The 8,630-nt window shown below is 44.4% G+C and overlaps 1 pseudogene; it reads left to right on the forward strand.

Moving 5' to 3' along the window:
• Positions 1-2,805: 2,805 nt before the first annotated feature.
• On the forward strand, positions 2,806-4,005 carry LOC106635181 (histone H2A.Z-like; annotated as a pseudogene).
• The last annotated feature ends 4,625 nt before the right edge of the window (positions 4,006-8,630 follow it).

Raw genomic sequence — 8,630 nt, forward strand, 5'->3', positions numbered from 1 at the left:
ACCTCAAGTGATCTGCCCGCCTTGGCCTCCCAAAGTGCTGGGATTACAGGTGTGAGCCAGCATTCCTGGCCATCTTCAATTTTTATAGCTCATTCTTTTGGCATTTGTCTCCATTTCCCTCAATAATATTATTTTATTACTACGTCATGATTTTTCAGTTTTAGGCACTATTTATTGTCTTCCATACTCGAACAACCCATGCACCCTTCCTGGCCTCCATCTTTCCACTACAGTCATACAATAATTTGGTTACAGCAATAGCCAGTTTTTACATTAATACCACTATGTAAAGACTATTACCATGTGATGGACTATGCACAATTTTTTATTTTCCCTGGAGCTAATAATTATCTCCACCCCCCTCCTTCATTTACTTAGTTTCCTATGTGTTTAATGCCAAGCTCTTTCAGTTGTTATAATCTTCCCTTAATACTTTCAGATGATATTCTACCAATTTTATTTTCTTGAAGAAATCTCTCTTAGACATGGCTGGGCACAGTGGCTCATGCCTGTAATCCCAGCACTTTGGGAGGACAACATGGGTGGATCGCCTGAGGTCAGGAGTTTGAGACCAGCCTGGCCAGCATGGTAAAACCCCATCTCTACTAAAAACACAAAAAATTATCTGGGCGTGGTGGCAGGTGCCTGTAATCCCAGCTACTCGGGAGGCTGAGGCAGGAGAAGTGCTTGAACCGGGGAGGCAGAGTTTGCAGTGAGCCGAGATGGCATCATTATACTCCAGCATGGGTGACAAGAGCAAAACAGCATCTCAAAAAAAAGAAAAAAAGAAATCTCTCCTAGACATTTCTGACCTTATCTGGTCTAGGCTGGTTGTCCTATAGGACTGTTGCATTGTCGTCATCTTGCAATCTCTTTTTACCAACATCCTGGGGGATTCTCTTTATCTATCACATGTCAGATTCCTGTTTCCCCTTGTCTTTTTCTTGGTTTACTACCTTATCATCCAGGAGCCTCCTGAGTATATAAACATTTTTTTCTGAACCTTAAATGACTCAAATGTCTTTTTCTATCTTCAACCTTGATTGATAGTTTGGTTCTGTAGTCCCAGCTACTCAGGAGGCTGAGGCAGGAGAATGGCATGAACCAGGTGGGCAGAGCTTGCAGTGAGCCGAGATTGTACCACTGCACTCCAGCCTGGGCGACAGAGCAAGACTCCATCTCAAAAAAAAAAAAAAAAAAAGATAGTTTGGTTGGGTATAAAATTTTAAGTTGAATGGCTGGGTTCCATGGCTCACACCTGTAATCTCAGCCCTTTGGGAGTACGAGGTGGGTGGATCACTTGAGGTCAGGAGTTTGAGACTTGGTGAAACCCTGTCTCTACTAAAAATACAAAAAATTAGCCAGGTCTGGTGGCTCATACCTATAATCCCAGCTACATGGGAGACTGAGGCAGGAGAATTGCTTGAAGTCAGAAGATGGAGGTTGCAGTGAGCTGAGATCGCGCCACTACACTCCAGCCTGGGCAACAGAGTGAGACTTTGTCTCAAAAAAAAAAAAAAAGAATTATGTTGGAGATGATTTTCCTTTGGAAGTTTGAAAGCATTGCTTATCTTCTAACTTCCAGTGCATCTATTGAGACATTCAAGCCACTCTAATGCCTGACCTCCTCCCCTTTCCCTTTGGAAACTTGCAGGATCTTCTCTTTGTCTTCAGTGTTCTGAATTATAATGATTTGTCTTGATGTTGGTGTCTTTTCATCCATTGGGCCAAGAAATCTTGGGCCCTTTTAAACTGGAAATATATGTCTCCGTTTTTGAAAATTTTCTTTGGGTATTTTATTTTATTTTATTTTATTTTATTGAGACAGAGTCTTGCTCTGTCTCCCAGGCTGGAGTGCAGTGGTGCAATCTCAGCTTACTGCAACCTCCGCCTCCCAGGTTCAAGAGATTCTCCTGCCTCAGCCTCCTGAGTAGCTGGGATTACAGGTGCCTGTCACCACACCCGGATAATTTTTTGTATTTTTAGTACAGATGAAGTTTCACTATGTTGGCCAGGCTGGTCTCAAACTCCTGACCTTGTGATCCACCCGCCTTGGCCTCCCAAACTGCTGAAATTACAGATGTGAGCCACTGTGCCCAGCCCAGGTGTTTTTTTAATCATTTCCTCCATTCCTTTTTCTCTGTTGTTTTTTGTTTATTTTTGTTTATTTTTTTAATGGAATTCCTATTATTCAGGAAGTGGAATTCCTGTATTAGGCCTCTAATTTTCTTATCTATTCTCTCCTATTTTCTGTGACTATGTTTTTGTAAGATTTCCTCAATTTTATATTCCAATCCTTCTACTGAGTTTTTGATTTCTCACATTATATTTTTAAGTTTAAAGAGCTCCCTTTTTGTCCTTTGAATGTTCCCCTAAACAAAAAAAAGCAATAGTGGCCAGGCATGGTGGCTCATACCTGTAATCCCAGCACTTTGGGAGGCTGAGGTAGAGGACTGAGATCAGGAGTTCAAAACCAGCCTGGGCAGCAAAGTGAGACCCCATCTCTACAAAAAAATAAAAAAATTAGCTGAGTGTGATGGCATGTGCCTGTAGCCCCAGCTACATGGGAGGCTGAAGCAGGAGGGTTGCTTGATTCCAGGAGGTCAAGGCTGCAGTAAGCCATATTCGCACCACTGTACTCCAGTCTAGGTGACAGAGTGAGACGCTGTCTCAAAAACAAACAAAAACAACCAAAACCCCAACAGTATTGTGTTTTTGTCTCAGGTTTATATATTTGCATATGGAATGTCTATATAAATTATGTTCTTGCTGGGCATAGTGGTTTGCACCTGTAGTGCCAGTTCCTGGGGACGCTGGGGCAGGAAGATCACTTGAGCCCAGGAGTTCTGGGCTGTAGCATGCTATGCCGATCGGGTGCTAAATTCGGCATCGATATGATGACCTCCCAGGAGCAGAGGACCACCAGGTTGCCCAAGGAGGGGTGAACTGGCCCAGATCAGAAAAGGAGCAGGTTGGCAGTTTAAATTGCATTGCATTGAAGAAATAGGTGGTGGGATCTTGCTGGGTGTTTGATTAGCCCTTTCTCTGTCTTGCTTGTTTGAGCTTCAGCAGAATTCAAAATGACTGGCAATAAGGCTGGGAAGGACTCTGGAAAAAACAAGACAAAGGCGGTTTCCCACTCGCAGACAGCTGGCCTGCAGTTCCCAGTGGGACATATTCATTGACACCTGAGATCTAGGACGACCAGTCATGGGCATGTGGGTGCAAATGCCGCAGTGCATAGCATAGCCATCCTGGAGTAACTCACCACAGAGCTACCTGAACTGGCAGCAAAGGCATCAAAAGACTTCAAGGTAAAGCGTATTACCCTTCGTCACTTGCAACTTGCTGTTTGTGGAGATGAAGAATTGGATTCTGTCATCGAGGCTACAATTGCTGATGGTGGTGTCATTCCACACACTCACAGATCTCTGATGGGGAAGAAAGGACAACAGAAGGCTGTCTAAAGGCTGCCTGGATTCCTTATTATCTCGAGACTCTAAGTACCTTACCAGCTGCCCAGTGTGGTGATTCCAGTAGGCTGTATCTCTGTGAAAAACATAATTTCATCTTTTTCTTTCTTTTTTTTTAGATGGAGTTTTGCTCTTGTTGCCCAGGCTGGAGTGCAATGGCATGATCTCAGCTCACTGCAACCGCCTCCCGGGTTCAAGCTATTCTCCTGGCTCAGCCTCCTAAGTATCTGGGTTTACAGGTGCCTGCCACCATGCCCGGCTAACTTTTGTATTTTTAGTAGAGACAGGTTTCATCATGTTGGTCAGGCTGGCCTCGAACTCCTGACCTCAGGTGATCTGCCTGCCTCGGCCTCCCAAAGTGCTGGGATTACAGGCGTGAGCCACCACCCCCGGCCCAATTTTGTCTTTTTGTAATTGTGTCTGAGCAAGTTGGAAGTTTAATTAGCTTTCCAACTGACCAATTTCTGCATTCTAGTCTTAACCATATTTAATTGTTACTATGGCTTCAAAGAAGCTATTGATTCCAAAGTAGTGGGTTTTGATTGAGTTTTTTAAAAACTGGATTTTAACAGTGATGCAGAAGTTATAGTAACAAACATTTGGTTTTGTACAGGCATTATTTCCACTCTGGTGCATAAGCTCAATAAAGGTCATATCCCAAACTAAAAAAAGAAATGGAGCAGGTCAAAACTCCCATGCTGATCAGTTGATCAGTAGTGGGATTATGCCTATGAATAACCACTGCACTCCAGTCTGGGCAACATAGCAAGACTCTGTCTCAGAAGGGGGGAGAAATATCCATGTAAGTATTATGTCTGTTTTTGATAGTATTGTGTTCTTGTTTCAGAAATGCATGTTTGTTTTTGTTTGTTTGTTTGTTTTTTTGAGACAGAGTCTTGCTCTGTCGTCCAGGCTGGAGTGCGGTGGTGTGATCTGTGCTCATTGCAACCTCCGCCTCCTGGGTTCAAGAGCTTCTCCTGCCTTGGCCTCCCATGTAGCTGGGACTACAGGCGCCTGCCAACGTGCCTAGCTAATTTTTGTATTTTTAGCAGAGGCAGGGTTTCACCATGTTGGCCAGGCTGGTCTCGAACTCCTGACCTCAAATGATCCACCCACCTCGGCCTTCCGTGCTCAGCCTGATGCATATTTTTAAGATCTCACTAAGAAATAATAATGATAGGGTTTTTGCCGTATTTTTAAAAGTTCTCTTTTCCCTGCATAAAATAGTTTTCTCCAAGTAGGTTTTTCCATTTATTTTCATCTCTGCCTTTCATGTTAGAGACTTTGGTCAGATGTCTGATGACTGCTGGTTATCTGAGTAGGGGCACTAAAAAGCTGATTGAAAAGTCTGAGCACATGGGGAGAACTTTTTGACTATGAACTTCATTGCAGGGTGATCTGGCTGAGCCATTCATTGTTATCAGTATCTTAGGTTTTTGTTTGTTTGTTTGTTTGTTTGTTTGTTTTTTAGCTAGTCAGATTCTCCAAAATACACTCTTTCACTGATCACCTGGAGTTACGAAGCCCTGGGAGCTCAGTGAATGAAGAAGGCTGGGGTTTCACACTACAGCTGTAAATGTTTGCTTAATCCCCTGCTTGAAGTACAGATCCCTCTTACTAGCTGAGTCCAGAATCCTCTAGAGACCATGCAGTTTACTTTCTTCCGGGAATAAACTTTATTGATTTATTTATTTAGAGACGGAATCTCTCTGTATCACCCAGGCTGGAGTACAGTGGAATGATCTCGGCTCACTGCAACTTCTGCCTCCTGGGTTCAAGAGATTCTTGTGCTTCAGCCTCCTGAGTAGCTGGGACTACAGGCACATGCCACCATGCCACACTCATTTTAGTATTTTTTATAGAGGTAGAGTTTCTCCATGTTGGCCAGGCTGGTCTCGAACTCCTGGCCTCAAGTGATCCACCCGCCTCAGCCTCCCAAAGTGCTGGGATTACAGGTGTGAGCCACCATGCCCAGCCATCTCCTGGGAATAAACTTTAATCTCCCGCCGATTTTCTGGATGGCAGGATATGGGGAGGGCATTTGGGGTATATAATTTTTTCTTAAATTTTCAAACAGCTCTCTTGTTCTTAAGCCCCACGTTCACCTCTAATTCTGGTGCCAATTCCTGAGCCTGTTGGAAATTCCACAGAGTAAATCTGGTTACTTTTAGCTTCTTCTCCTGTTCAGTTTAGGACTCAGCTCTCTTGGATCTGCTAAATTAGTTGCCACTTATTCATTTGTTTTCCAGCTTCCAAGAGGGCATAGTTGTCTCCATTCCCATTGCTAACTCATGGCCCACTCTGCGTGTGTATGATCTTTCTAGGATCTCAAGTGAAAACCTCAGGTCTTCGCCAAGGTCTTTCTACTCTGGCTGGGGCCAAACTCCAACTCTCCTAGCCCTGAAAAGCCTCTGAAACTTCAACTCAGCTGTCTAGCTGCAGAGGCTATTCTCTACTCCATCTGCAGAGTCTTGCCCTGTGTATGGGAGTTTAGGAGTCAGCGAAGCCTCAAGAAGGAGAATTTTAAAATAATCAACTTCTGGCTGGGCGCGGTGGCTCATGCCTGTAATCCCAGCTCTTTGGAAGACTGAAGCGGGTGGATCAATTGAGGCCAGGAGTTTGAGACCAGCCTGAGCAACACGGTGAAAACCCTGTCTCTGCAAAAATACAAAAATTAGCTGGGCGTATTGGTCTGAGCCTATAATCCTAGTTACTTGGGAGGCTGAGGCAGGAGAATCACTTGAACCCAGGAGGCAGAGGTTGCAGTGAGCCGATAGTCTGCCACTGCACTCCAGCCTGGGCGACTGAGTGAGATTCCAACTCAAAAAAATAAAATAATCAACTTTGGCTAGGTGTGGAAGCTCATGTTTGTAATACCAGCACTTTGGGAGGCTGAGGATGGAGGATCACTTGAGCCCAGGAGTTTGAGACCAGCCTGGGCAACATAGTGAGACTGCATTTCTATTAAAAAATTAACAAATTAGCAGGGCTTGGTGATGCATACCTGTAGTCCCAGCTACCCGGGATGCAGAGGTGGGAGGATTGCATGAGTCTGGGAGGTCAAGGTTGCAGCGAGATGCGATCGCACCACTATTTTCCAGCCTGGACAATAGAGGGAGACCCCAACTCAATAAACAAAATAAAATACAATAACTTTATTGATTTAAAATACAGTATGTTGGGATTTAAGATGAGCAATGCCAATCTCATCGTATTTTAGCCTATTGTAACTATCACTGCCTTAGTAAAATTACTAGGAAATGGTCTAGGGCAATTTTTTTTTAATGTTCATTCAGAGTGTTGGTGATGATGGGTGAGCTTGACAAAGGCATTCTTCAAAAATAAAAACTGGCCAGGTGTGGTGGCTCACACCTGTAATCCCAGCACTTTGGGAGGTTGAGGCAGGAGGATCACTTGAGCCCAGGAATTTGAGACCAGTCTGGGCAACACTGGGAGACCCCATCTCTACAAAAATTAAAAAATTAGCTGGCCATGGTGGTTTGCACCTGTAGTCCCAGCTTCTCGGAAGGCTGAGGTGGGAGGATCACTTGAGCCCCAGGGGACAAGGCTGCAGTGAGCTGTAATCGCTCCACTGTGCTCCAGCCTGGGTGACAGAGCGAGACCCTGTTTCAAAATAAATAAATACAAAATGTAATTAATATATTGATATACTTACAATAAAACTCACTCATCTTAAGAGCACAGTTTAATGGCTTTTGATGAACGTAAACACATGTGTAACCATCACCACAATCAAAATATAGAATATTTTTATCCCTCAAAAAGCTTCCTTGTGTCTCAAGAAGGATTTTTATGCAGAATTTTTGGGTTTCTGCTCTGTGTCTGCTTCCTCTCCCCGAAATCCCTGTTGCCTCAGCAGCCTTCACTCTCATCTGTTTTCCCCAGCTAGTAACACTGCTAGTCTCTCCTTGGACACTGTTTCCCATAGTCAAGAAAACGTCTTCAGCGTGAAAGCAGGGGTGAACTCTCTTAGTGACCATAGCCCTGTACTGGTTGATGTTGCATATCTGCAAAGAGTTATTTACTATATTTTGTCCGGGCTTTATATTCACCCACAGCAGAGGCCAAGGAAAGATAAATATGATACCCACTACTCCATCAGACACCTCCATCAGACCTAGAACCAGAGGCTTTAAAATACCTTTTTTTTTTTTTTTTGAAAGGGAGTTTTGCTCTGTCAATCACGCTGGAATGCAGTGGTACAATCTTGACTCACTGAAACCTCCACCTCCCAGGTTCAAGCTATCCTCCTGCCTCAGCCTCCCGAGTAGCTGGGACTACAGGTGCATGCCACCACGCCCAGCTAATTTTTGTATTTTTTTAGTAAAGACAGGGTTTCACCATGTTGACCAGGCTGGTTTCAAACTCCTGACCTCAAATGAAGTACCCAAAGTGCTGGGATTACAAGCATGACCCACCTCGCCTGACCTAAAATAGATTTTTAAATACACATTTTTCACATTTTCTTGACATGCTGGCTAAAACGGGGAACATGCAGAAAACACATCACCAAAGTCTCTTCCTTATGGCAATAAGCAGAGCCCTTGTATTTGGAGCTCTCCTGGTATCTTGAAGATAATCCAAAGAGAATGAATCTAGTGGGGCTGTATTCTGCCACTTCCTCATTGGGTAGCCTCTGGCCACTCCTGGGGGGTGAGTGGTGGTAGGATGTTGTGATTGTCAAACCAACTACCTGGGAGGCCCTGTGGGGTGTGATTATTATTTATTTATTTTTTGAGACGAAGTCTTGCTTTGTCACCCAGGCTAGAGTGCAGTGGCGCGATCTCGGCTCACTGCAACCTCCACTTCCCAAGGTCAAGCGATTCTCCTGCCTCAGCCTCCCAAGTAGCTGGGATTACAGGGGCCCATCACCGCGCCTGGCTAATTTTTGTATTTTTAGTAGAGACGGGGTTTCACCATATTGGCCAGGCTGGTCTCGAACTCCTGACCTTGTGATCACCTGCCTCGGCCTCCCAAAGTGCTGGGATTACAGGCGTGAGCCACTACACCTGGCCAGGGTGTGATTTTAGAGTCAGATGGAGCAGGGTTTGCATTTTGGCTCTGACATTTACTGTGTGCCTGGGGAAAGTGATGGAATCACTCTGGGCTTGGTTTTCTTATTTACAAAACAGAGAG

The sequence above is a fragment of the Pan paniscus genome, chromosome 8 (genome assembly GCF_029289425.2).
Source record: "Pan paniscus chromosome 8, NHGRI_mPanPan1-v2.0_pri, whole genome shotgun sequence".
Lineage (NCBI taxonomy): Eukaryota > Metazoa > Chordata > Mammalia > Primates > Hominidae > Pan > Pan paniscus.